The 12,631-nt window shown below is 35.4% G+C and overlaps 1 protein-coding gene across 1 annotated transcript in view; it reads left to right on the top strand.

Moving 5' to 3' along the window:
* Positions 1-3,737: 3,737 nt before the first annotated feature.
* The window catches only part of LOC136032899 (uncharacterized), a 52,119-nt gene continuing 43,225 nt past the window's right edge, over positions 3,738-12,631 (top strand). The window contains exon 1 of the mRNA XM_065713336.1: positions 3,738-3,823. The gene's annotated coding sequence lies outside the window, so the exon portion shown is untranslated. The remainder of the gene's footprint in view (positions 3,824-12,631) is intronic.

Genomic DNA, 12,631 nt, shown 5'->3' with positions numbered 1-12,631 from the left:
AATTGAAAAACTTTTTCATGTTTATTATTTCATTGTTTTTTTTTATAATAATTCTAGAAAATCCTGTGCCCTTTTCATTGAATTACTCTTCCCCCATGACATATTTCTCCAAGGAAAGATCCTCCCACATAGCCCCCTCCCCTCAAACCTACCCCCCAAACCCAAAAAATCCCCCTGAAAACGTATGTACACTTCCCAATAATCATTACTGTACGTAAACAATGGTCAAAGTTTGTAACTTGTAGCCCCTCCCCCAGGGACTGTGGGAGAGTAAGTCATCGCTAAAGACATAGTTTTGTGGTTTTCGACTATGCGGAACTAAATGGCTATCTCAAAATTTTTATCCGTTGACTTTGGGAAAAAATGAGCGTGGGAGGGAGCCTAGGTGCCGTCCAATTTTTTAGGTCACTTAAAAAGGGCACCAAAACTTTTCATTTCCGTTAGAATGAGCCCTCTTACGACATTCTAGGACCACATTGTCGATAAGAAGACCCCTGGGAAAAAAAAACTAAATAAACACGCACCCGTGATCAGTCTTCTGGCAAAAAATACGAAATTCCACATTTTTGTAGATAGGAGCTTGAAATTTTAACTACAGGGCTCCCTGATACGCTGAATGCAATGGTGTGATTTTTGTTAAGATTCTTTGACTTTTAGGTGTGTTTCCCCCTTTTTCCAAAATAAGGCAAATTTTCTAAGGTACGTAACTTTTGATGACAAAGACTAAATTTAATGAAACTTATATATTTAACATCAGCATGAAAATTTGATTCTTTTGATGTATCTTTTAGCATCAAAATTCCGTTGTTTAGAGTCTCGTTTACTATTGAGCCGGGTCGCTCCTTACTACAGTTTGTTACCTCAAACTGTTTGAAACGTCTCTATTCAATAGTTGTAACTAGTAATCTGCCGTAATAAATAGTTCTTTGTGACTCACTTTACTTATTCTCTTCTTCTTTTTTAGTGAATTGTAGGGTATAGTTAAACTTTTTCTTAAATCCGTTCGCTTTCTTTCGGCTCGAAAGTCTTGTAAAAGAATGAACTTGAAGTTGAAAAAAAAATTCTTTAAAAAAATATTATTCTTTTGAGTAGAAAAGCCCAAAATAAGCCAAATTAAAGAACAATAAGCCCAGTTTCCCGCCCCAAGCCCGCGAAAAAAAAACCCGCCCCAGCCCAGAGAAATAAGTCACCGGGGCTTGAAAAAAGCCAATCTGGCAACACTGTACTGAACAAAGAGGTTTCGACACTGGCTTTAACACAAACTAAGGATGCTTAAGACCGCCCCCTTCACGTCATTGCAAAATTATAGCATCGCTTTGCCTCCCTCCTATCGCTAAGGCGGTGAAACGTACATACATGTTGTGATAGCATTTCCTTTTTTTTTTCAGGCAATTTTCAAAAAAAAGAAGAAAACGAGAAAAGATAGCACTTATCTATGTAAATGCTACTACGTGTATTAATCATTTTGAGTTTTCCACCACTTTGTCCTTGCTCCTTTTAAAAACTATCTACTTCAAGTGAGCCATCTCTAGCTATTCTTTTGGCGACTATTGGATGCCTTTATCCATCATTCACTTTAACAGGAGCCATATGCGTAACTGGCCCAGATTCTAACTCGTATCTTAATCCCACAAAGCTATCGACAATTGAAGCCCCAAATCGGTTCATAAAATCATTTGAAGATCAAACAATCTTCCCACTTAAGCATTATCTGAAATTCGACTTTCAAAAAATTAGAACCCCAATCCATATTTAAATTATACTTTTTTTACAGTTCAAGCACATAATATCTTTTAATTTAGTTCAAGTTTCCACTCAATATTATGAATGTACTATTGTGGTGGTAGCCATAATAGCGGTAGTAGTGGTGTTAGTAGTAGTAGTAGTAGCGTGCAAATATTACCTTTTAGGTCAATTGATCATCTCCCTTATCATTTCCTGAAAGTTCCAAATTATTTACTTAATTACGCCCTATTGGCAACCCGTTTACACATAATGTGCTTTGATTTAATTCGACACTACCTTCAATACTCTCTGAAAGGGTCACCTGATTACCCTTCGTCTTTTTCCAAAGTAAAGGTTAACTACCTTTCCGGATTACGCCCTATTGACAAGCCGTTTACACATGATGTGCTTTGATTTAATTCGATACTACCTTTAATACTCTCTGAAAGGGTCACCGAAGTAAAGGTTAAACATTCATACCTTTCTTAATAATATATAAAATATGTAAACAATGAACGAATTGCCTAATTTACATCCCTTGCTCTGAAGACAGGGGGGAGGTTGACATTCCCAATGACATAGTTGCTGGAACTTTGGGGGGAGGGTAGTTGCCTTCAATTCACTTTTCATTGTTAAAAAGGGCACTAAGACTTTCAAATAAATGAGGCAAATCCAAATTATATACGACTACCCGTATGACCCAGGAAATAACAAACAGCCTTTGCCCCTGGTCTCTTGGAGGCTGTGTCCACCCTGAAGGCATTCTTGTATATTCTTTGGACTATTTTGAACAACATAGTTATCTCACAATTAAGATTGGCTATGTTCGGGGAAAAGATGGCATCAAGAGGGGGGAGGGGGACTAGTTGTCCAAGTCCACTTTTGACTGTCTATAGCGAACTAAAACTTCACGTTTCCAATCCAATCAGCCTCTTCTAAATTTTACTGAACCACCTTTTCCATAAGAACTTTATATGCCCCTGGGGCATTACTTTTAACCATTTCCCTGAGGTCTCTGCGGAGGGGGGTCATCCTCAAATACATAAGTACTTGCCCCTCCAGCTACGTGGAATAAAGTGGCTATATCAAAATTTTGATTGGATTTATATGGCGAAATAATAGGTGTTGGGGTGGAGAAGGCTGGTTTCCCTCCCATAGCTTTAGACGATAGTAAAAAGGAAACTAAAACGTTCAATTTCCAATCGAATAAGTCTGTGTCGAAGTTTCTACAGAAAATCCTTCTGTACAAAGTGCCCTGGTCTAAAGAAAGCAAAATAATACAAATATGATATGTTCTCGCCAAATCACTCATTATCCAGGCGACGCTATTATGTTGCCTATTTAGGTAAAAGTAGCTGTCCACTTGATCGATCTTTTTGGTACCCATCATCCTTTCTTCCCCTTCAATTATTCCTGGCCTTAGTGATTTAGTCTTCTTAACATTAGTTTTCAAACTTATTCTAGAATCCAGACTCGCGACACCTCTAACGGTTCGTTCAAACTGTTCAAACTTAAATCTAAGATGCATAGCTCTTTACCAATTTATATTTTGAAACAGCTGGAAAACAGAAAAGATGTAAATAATTAAATTCATCTCAGGAAAGGAAATATATTTTTAGTTTATATAGCAGGCAAGGTATTTTTATTTGTTGGCGTTGAGGGGGTGGCTATAGAATAATCAAAGAAAACTAAGTAGGCAAGTTTTATCCTAAACAGCTCATTAAATAATAATTTTCATTTGGAAACGTATTACAGACCCCAGTGCATAGTCCTCAAGTATTTGTGCTTCATTTTCACGTAGAGTTAACCAACAAAAATAAAAATATTTGTTCTGATTCTTTCTTGCACTCAAAATTTTCCCTTTTTCATCGTGTTTCTTTTCATATTTTCATATGATCTCAGTCAATGACTGTAACGTGAAGGAAAAATGAAGATTTGGCAATCAATCTACACCCGTTAGAACACTTTCTCTTTGTCATATATTTAAAAATAGACTCAATTTCAGAGTTAGATTCAAACTTCCTTCTCTAACAGTAGAATCCAGGATTCGTTTAGAACAATACATAAGATAGTGCTTTCATAAATTATCTAACTAACTGTAAGTAGAGAAACACTTTAACATTTTAGTGTTTGCATCCAATAAGCAACCAATGTATATAAAAAACATAATATAGAAAGATTTTATAAATGCTTTTTTTTCAAGAACCAGGAAATGAACAGTATTTCTGTGAAGAGCATATACAGGATTTTATCTTCGGGGGGGAGGGGGAAGAGGCGTAAATAGCAACGAAGACCACTCTCTCTTTCCATTACAAACAACAAAAACAAGAAGAACCATGGGGAATTTCTCAAGACAGATTTATTTACCAGTCCTGTTTGAACTTTGCTGAGGTAAAGATGCTGGTACTGTTTTGAAAAGTTTTCATTTTAGTTCAATTGATTTTATTCTGCTGTAAGTTTTTCCTTCTTAAATATTTTTGTATTGCTGAGGACGGCCCTTGGACATAAGGCAAAAATATTCATTCTAATTTGTTTTACACTGCCTTGTGAAATTCTCTATTTTTCTTCTTGTTTTTGGTATTTGTGGGGATGGAGGGTAAAGGGGAGTCGGGAAGAAAATTCTGAGGAGCGAATAATTCGAAAAAAATGACAAAAACACAAAGTAAACTGTGGATACAATTTCTAAATTATGGCTGTTGCTTGCAAGGCAGGGGTACAAAGCTCCACATTTTGCTAATTAAGTACCTGAATTGTCTAGCTGTTTTTGTGTCTATCTTAAACCTTCTGTGCCCCAATCTTTACAAGAAACTATTTAATTATGCTCATAGAAGAGTTAGTTCTAGTTGAATTCAACTAGCTCATGAGGACGGTAAAGGCTCCTTATGATTGTTAGGTTTTGAGCCTATTAGAGCCATTTAACATTTTGTCTCCGAATTCCTTGTCATAAATACATAGTTTGTTAATCTTTCTTACTCATCTTTAATTTATCAATATGTAGAAACATTTATCAATATGTAGAAAATTGTAGAAACAAAAATGCCATTTTTTAAACAAAAGACATTATTTCGGCTTAAGACTTAGACAACATATTCTGCTTGCTTTGTTTTGTTTTATTTTTTTTCGTGGCGGAGTGTTCACATTTAATAACATTATCACAGTCAATGGAGCTGTCATGTAGTCACTAGACTTAGGTAACATAAGTCGTAAAGTTTTAAATTTATTCCAGTTTTGGAGATGATAAAAGACCCTTATCCACACCCTCTCTCCCTTACAGTTGCCCCTGAACATTTGTCTAATTCCCCGATAGTCCTAAAAATCAGAAGCCAATAGCGGTAAAGGCCACATGGTATTGTAAAGGCCATTCGAATCTAAAGTTTTATTTTTTATTTTTTATTCCCCATATGGAGAGGGTTGACACATAGGCTTCAGAGATGGTTTATTCGATTGAAAATCAGAAGTTCTAGTGCCCTTTTAAGAGTTGAAAAGAATGGAGGGTAAATTTTGAGATAGCCACTTTGATACAAAATAGTTCGAGGATCATATAACAAACCTTCGGTTTCGACAAAACCCCCTAGGTTCCGGATGCAGGCGTTTTAATTTAGGTCTAAGGGTTCTTATAAGAACCCTTAGACCTATTAACCCTATGGTTCTTATAAGAAATATGCTCGTATAAACTTCAGGGGTGGGTCATTTAATTGGAAGTTGAAAGTTCTAGTTTACTTTTTAAGAGTCAAAAGAGATCCTAGGGCTACTAGCCCCCCAAGCTTTTTCCCCCAAACCCATCCAAAAAATTATTTTAGATAGCCATTTTATTAAAAATAGTTCAGAGATAAGAAAAGAAAAATTCTGTGTCAGTAAAAAAAAACTTGCTGGGCCTGGGGACAGGCGTTCGGGGACTGGGGACTGACGTGGAAGCCTATATGGTTCTTATGGAAGGAATACTTCATAGAAGGCTGATTTGATTGGAAATTGAATGGTCTAGTTCACTCCTTAAGAGTCAAAAGAGATAGGAGGGCAACTATCCCCCCACGCCCTTTCCCTCAAACCCATCCGATAAAAAAAATTGGTGTACCCATCTTTTAAAAAATAGTTCAAAATTGGAAAAAAAGCTCTGATGTCGTTAGATCCCACCAGGGTGGGGGGGGGGCAGGTCTGGTAACTTATGTCCTTGGGGAGTATATGGCCCTTATGAAAGGTATGCTCGTATAAACTTCAGGGAGGGCTCATTTGACTGGAAATTGAAAGTTCTAGTTTAATTTTTAAGAGTCAAAAGAATCCAATGGCAGCTAGCCCTTCCCCATTCCCTCTTTTCCCAAACCTATACAATAAAAGCTTTTAGATGGCCATTTTGCAAAAAATAGTTCATAGGTCTGATAAGAAAACTCCTGTGTCGACACAAATCCCCGGGTCCAGAGGCAGGTGTTGTAAGTTATGCTGTTGGGGCATACATGGTTCTTATGGAAAGGTTGCTCCTATAAACTCTGGAGAGGACTCATTTGATTAGAAATTGAAAACTATATTTCACTTTTAATGGGTCAAAAGAGATTGTTGGGCAACTATCCTTTCTCCTTCATGCCTTATTATTCTCAAACCCATCCGATAAGAAAATTGAAATCGCAACTTTTTTTTTAAATAGTCCAAAGATCATGTAACGAAAACTCTGGGGTCAACACAATTATACCCTGAGGGCCATCCTAACTGAGTGCATGGCGCGCTGGCGCGGGGATCCTGTGTCTAAGTGGCACGGGTTCAATCCCAGTTGTGACCAGTTATTTAGTTTTGGGATGGGGGTCAGTGGCGTGACTCTGTAAGCTCAGCCAGAGTCGACTCATCTCTAAATGGGTACCTGGAGAAATCTGGGGAAGGTAGGCAGGAAGGGTGTTCGAAAGCACAGGATGGTTGGCCCCCAGCCCCCCTTGCACTTCCTGGCTGAAGAACCATGAAACGGAGATCAGCACCGCCAGTTTGGACCTTAAGGATCTAGTTCCGTCTTACTTACTTGCTTTTTTTTACCCATAGGGCATATATGGTTGATATAGAAGAGACGTTATTAGAAACTTCAGAGAGGGCTCATTTGATTGAAAATTGAAAGTTCTAGTTCAGTCTCTTAGAGTCAAAAGAGATCAAATGTTAACTAGCCCTCACACCCCTTTTCCCCGAATTCATCATATAAATTGTTTTCGGTAGCAATTTTGTCAAAAATAGTTCAAAGGTGAGATAAAATACTCTGGTATCAGCCCAACCCTTCACGGCCCGGGGACAGGTGTTATAAGTAATGCCCTGGGGGCATTATTGGTTCGTATGGAAGTAATGCTTTACTTCAGAGATGACTCATTTGATTGGAAATTAAATGTTCTAGTTCACTTCTTAAGAGTCTAAAGAGATTCTATGGCAATTAGCCCCCTGCTTTTTTTTCCCGAAACCAACCGATAAAAAGTTTGCGATAACTATTTTGCTAAAAATAGCTTAAAGGTCAGATAAAAAACTCCGTTGTCTATATAACCCCCCAGGGCCTGGGGTCAGACGCTATAAATAATGGCTTGGAGGCAAAGATTATTTTAATGGAAGGGATGCTCGTATAATCTTAAGAGAAGGCTCATTTGAATGGAAATTGGAATTTCTAGTTCACTTTTTAAGAGTCAAAAGAGATCGGAGAGCAACTATTCCCCTTCCTCACCCATTTTTTCCATCTCCCATCCAATACAAATTTTAACATATGCATTTTCAAAAATAGTTCAAAGGTCAGATAACAAAAAACTCTAGTGTCAACACAACCCCCCAGAACTCAGGAGCAGGTGTTGCAGGTTATGACCATGGGGTTCTCATGAAAGGGATGCTGGCATAAGCTTCAGAGAACTTTGAAGGTGGTTCATTAGATTGGAAACTGAAGGTTCTAGTTCACTTTTCAAAAGCCAAACTAGCCTCCCCCTAGCCCTTTTTCTTCAAACCCATCCGACACAGATTTCGAAGTAGCCGTTTTTAAGATAATTAAAAAATCAGATAAGAAAACTCTGGCGTCGACAGAGCCCCCCAGAACCCGGTGGCAAGTGTTTTAAGTTATGCCGCGTTGCTGTATAATGTTTTTATGTCATGGATGGTCATTTAATTAGAAATTGAAAGTGCTAGTTTGTTTTGTTTAACAAGAGATTTTTTAACAAGAGTTAAAAGAGATTAAAGCTTAGTTGGCCCCCACCCCTAGCACTTTTCCCCAAATCCATCCGATATAAACATTTAGATAGCTATTTTTTTGAAAAAAATAGTTCAAACATCAGATAACAAGAACCACGGGATTGACACAAACCTCCAGAGCCTGGGGGCAAGTGTTTTAAGTTCTGTCCTGGACACGTATATGCTTACGGATGCTGTTGTATTTTTTTTTTTTTTGCTATGATTCTTTTTTAATTTTTTTTGAATATGTAGAATAAATTAACTTAAGAGCATCCACCAAAATTTACATTGAGAAAGTTATCTTGACCATACAAAAAGAAAAAACCAATCCTTAAAGAGTGAGTTATTTTACAGTTCTTAGTATTATATTTTTATTTGTTTACTTTTTTCTAAGGCTGATCACTTAGAACCAACAATTCTATGCAATTAGGAGAAGTTTAATTTCAGTGGAAATTAAAAGTTATAATGCTATTTTTATACGGAAAGAAACATTACTCCACAAAAAATTAAGTTTTCTGTGATATTGCGGCCCTAGAAAAAGCCAACAAAGCTATCAGAGAAAATTCTGAACTACATCGTCCTATTTAAGAAATGGTGGTTGGTCTCGCAAGGTGCTCCATTCATTCCTTAAAAAGTATATTGTCTAAGAGAAATAATTGCTTTGAAATTACAATTCTTTCAAAACCTCATTAGACTAAGTAGATTGATTTCAGGCCTGGTGACATTTGGACAGTGATAAAAAAAATGTGCTTAAGCCATTATGAAAGAGAGCAAGTTATTGTATATATAGGTTTGGTTTGAAGGAGAGTGAAACCTAATATAGTAAGTCTTCAGGGTGAAGCTTTCTGGTTGCATCCTGGTTTTCAAAATAGCGTATCGGCAAATTCCTGTTTAAATCTAATAGTACTATACTTGAGACTTCCAGGGAAGGTTGAACTAAATCAAAAGAACCTTTGCATATCAAAGTTGTTACAATAACTTATCTGGAGTAGCTCAAGAACGGCAAACTTCCAGGCAATGTTTAGGGTGACATTAAAGTGAAACAAAAGCCACTGTGTGGTTGATAAAATAGCATGTCTGAAATATCCCATATTGAAAGATACCGAATCCATCACAGGCATCTAGCTTGAAAAAATGGCATGTCTACAATATCTCAAAAACAATTGGGGCTATTAAATCAAGATTTTTGGGAAACAAAGAGGGGGTAGACGGGGCTATGAACCGAATCCACACACTATATATAGCTAGGCTATCTTTGAAAAAATATTGAAAATTTTTTTTCAAAATCATAGAAACAGCAAGAGATACCAAGTTGAAATATTTCAGAGAATTTTCAGGTTCATTAAAAAAAAAAAAAAATATTTCACTCTAACACGCATTCAAAAAGGTGGTATCTGGTAAATTTTAGAAATAGCCAAGAGTATTAAGTTGAAACTTCCAGGGAATGTTGAGGGGGAAGTTAAACTATTTCAAAAGCACTATATGTAAATAGGTTGACATTTAAGTGCATTTTCCTGCAATATCTCAAAAACAGCTGAAGCGGCTAAGTTGAAATCTTTTGGGAACTTTCAAGAGGATGTTAAACGGTATCATTACGATTTGATGTCAAATGGCATATATAGAGTACAGGCATTAAATTGAAGCCTCCAGGGAGTGTTGAAGAGGAATTAAACTAATCAAAGAGATGCTACGGAAATCCAGATTGCCAAAAGGCCCTATATCAAATATCTCAAAAATAGCAAAAGGTATTAAGTTGAAACACCCAGAAACTGCTGTGAGAGAGATGTTAAGCTAAATCAAAAGACACTACAGGGATCCATGCTATCGAAACATTTTGTATGAAGTATCTAAGAAATGACTAATTAGCTGAATTATAAGATTGAAACTTTTGGGGGAATGTTGCAGGAGATAATAGACTTAACTAAAAAAAAACACACAATGTGTATCCAAGTTGTCCAATTGGTGAACATGCAATCTGTCAAGAAAGACTCATGATATTAAATGGTATATTTCAGGGACCTCGGAGGGATGTTGGATTAAACGAAAAAAAAACTATTCGCATAAGTTTTATAAAAGGTGAATACGGGGAAAGGCTACAGGTGTTAAGTTGAAACTTTCAGGGAATGGCGCGGCTTTGTTGAACTAAACCAACAGATGCTATATGCTTCAGGTTTTTCAACCAATATATGTCTAATATTTCAGAAAGAGATAAGTGTTCTAAGTTGGAACTTTCAGAAATATTATTAGAGATAAACAAGTAATCCAGAAGGCCCTACTTGCATCCATTTTGGCAAAATAATGTATCAGAAATAATTCCAGAGTGGTTAAGTGTTTTAAGTTGAAACCCTCAGTGAGTGTATAGGGTAATGTTAAACCAATTCAAAAGACACATTGTATAGCCAAATGGCATATTTGGAATAGTGCATGAGGGTCTAAGGGCCTTAACTTGAAACTTTTAGAGAATTCTGAGAGGGATGTTGAACTAAGCCAAAGACAATAAGTGTATTCAGGTTGTCAAAATGACATTTATGCAAAACCTCAGGGATGACTAAGCTTTTAAGTTGAAACTTTCACTAACTACTCGGAGCGATGTTGAGCTAAGCAAAAACAAATGTTCACTACATCAAGGTTGTGAAAATAACGCATTTATAATATTTTAGGAATAGCTGAGGGCGTAAAGTTGAAGCTTTGTGGGAATATTGATAAGAAGTTGAACTAAATAGAGGACAGTAAGGACATGCAGGTTTTCAATGAGAAACAGCTTGGCATATTAAGTTGAAAATTGGAAGGAATATTGAGGGGAATATTGAACAAAATTAAAAAACTACCTATGTGCTTCCTGGTTGTCGAAATGGTCTATTTGTAGCATCACAGCAACTTCTAATGATATTAGGTTGAAACTTCGGTAGGTTTGTACGAGACTCCATATGGGTATATCTATGGGTCTATAAAGCAATAGTGCTCTTTATACGACTAAAAATTTATTGGTAAACACTTTGTTTCGGTACACAACATTTCTACTATACACACTTTCAGTCCCTAAGAAGTCCAAATAGAAATTTAGGTAAAGTTTTTTTTTTAAATAGTCATAAAGCTCAATTGATAAATTCCAATGGATAATATAACCCTGACAACTTGTGAGACGAGGGTTGTAAAGTATGCAGTTTCCATAATACCATCCATAGTGCCGGGACCTGGCACTCGGCACGTAACAAGCTTCTATATATGTATTCTTGTTGTCGCTTGTTCTCTAACTGCAGAAAAATTTAAGCGTTTTCTTGATGTCATGAGGTCACCTCTTCTTGATTTCATAATGTCAACACAGTTTTTTTTTTTCACAATCACCTTGGGAAAAATATGTATTTTTCATCTAAGTCCAGAACTATTCAATTCATTTGAAATATGTGTTGGCGACAATACATTTCGACTATGCAAGAAGCAATATCCAAATGAATTAAATTTGTTTGATGTTTTTTCCTCGGGAAAATGGAGGGCTTTACAGTGACTAAAAGCAATGTTGAAGATCCCCCTGACTTAAATGTTGGACTTGCTAGTTAATGGCATCTTTGTACATACGTACTTTGTTTTGTAGTTGATGTCGAAGATTACGAAGCCACTGTTCTTCTAATCTAATAGTTCTTTCCTTTTCACTTGCTCTGATTCTCTGTGTCGCATGTCTTCTAGCCATTTGTCTGTTTGCTCTTCATTTTGATTTTTGACGAGCTCTAACTCACATTTTCAAATATCTTCTAATCATCCGTTTCTTTGCTCTTAATTTTTATTTTTGATACGTTTTGATACTCGCTGCTGCGTATCTTTTAACCTTATTGGTCTTCGTTCTTAACTCGTGACTTTTATTGCTTAAGACAATTTAGCAATCCGCTTCTCTTTAGTTGCCCGTACTGGTATTAACATCATTAACGAAAAATCAATAAACATCATTATAAACATCAATAAACATTATAAGTAATCATTATTAACTAGCTGGGTTACCCGAAGGTTTGGCCGCCGGGTCCCAGTATGGCACGTGGTAGGCTTCTATATATGGATTCTCATAGTCCCTTGTGTTCTAACCACAGACAGTTTGCTATCTTTTCATATTGTAGTTTATATATATATATATATATATATATATATATATATATATATATATATATATATATATATATATATATATATATATATATATATATATATATATAAATATATATATATATATATATATATATATATATATATATATATATATATATATATATATATATATATCTATATATATAAAAATAAGTTGTCTGTGGATGGATATGTCAGGTGACGTCACCTGAAAAAACTGGATCAGGTGACGTCAAAACTGAAAAAACTAAAAAAAAGCAAAAACTACAAAAAAAACTAAAAACTAATGAAAAAAATAAAAAAGCTAAAAAACTGAAAAAACTAAAAAAAAGCAAAAACTATAAAAAAAACTAAAAACTAATAAAAAAGCTAAAAAACTAAAAAACTAAAAAAAGGCAAAAACTACAAAAAAAACTAAAAACTAATAAAAAAAATAAAAAAGCTAAAAAACTAAAAAAACTAAAAAAACTAAAAAAAAGCTAAAAAACTAAAAAAACTAAAAACTAAAAAAAACTAAAAAAAAAGGAAAAAAACTGAAAAATAAGCTAAAATAAAGGTAAAAACCAATAAAAAACTAAAAAAAAACTGAAAAAACTAAAAAAAGGCAAAAACTACAAAAAAAAAC

Source organism: Artemia franciscana, chromosome 1 (genome assembly GCF_032884065.1).
Source record: "Artemia franciscana chromosome 1, ASM3288406v1, whole genome shotgun sequence".
Lineage (NCBI taxonomy): Eukaryota > Metazoa > Arthropoda > Branchiopoda > Anostraca > Artemiidae > Artemia > Artemia franciscana.
This window is presented reverse-complemented; position numbering and strand designations above follow the sequence as displayed.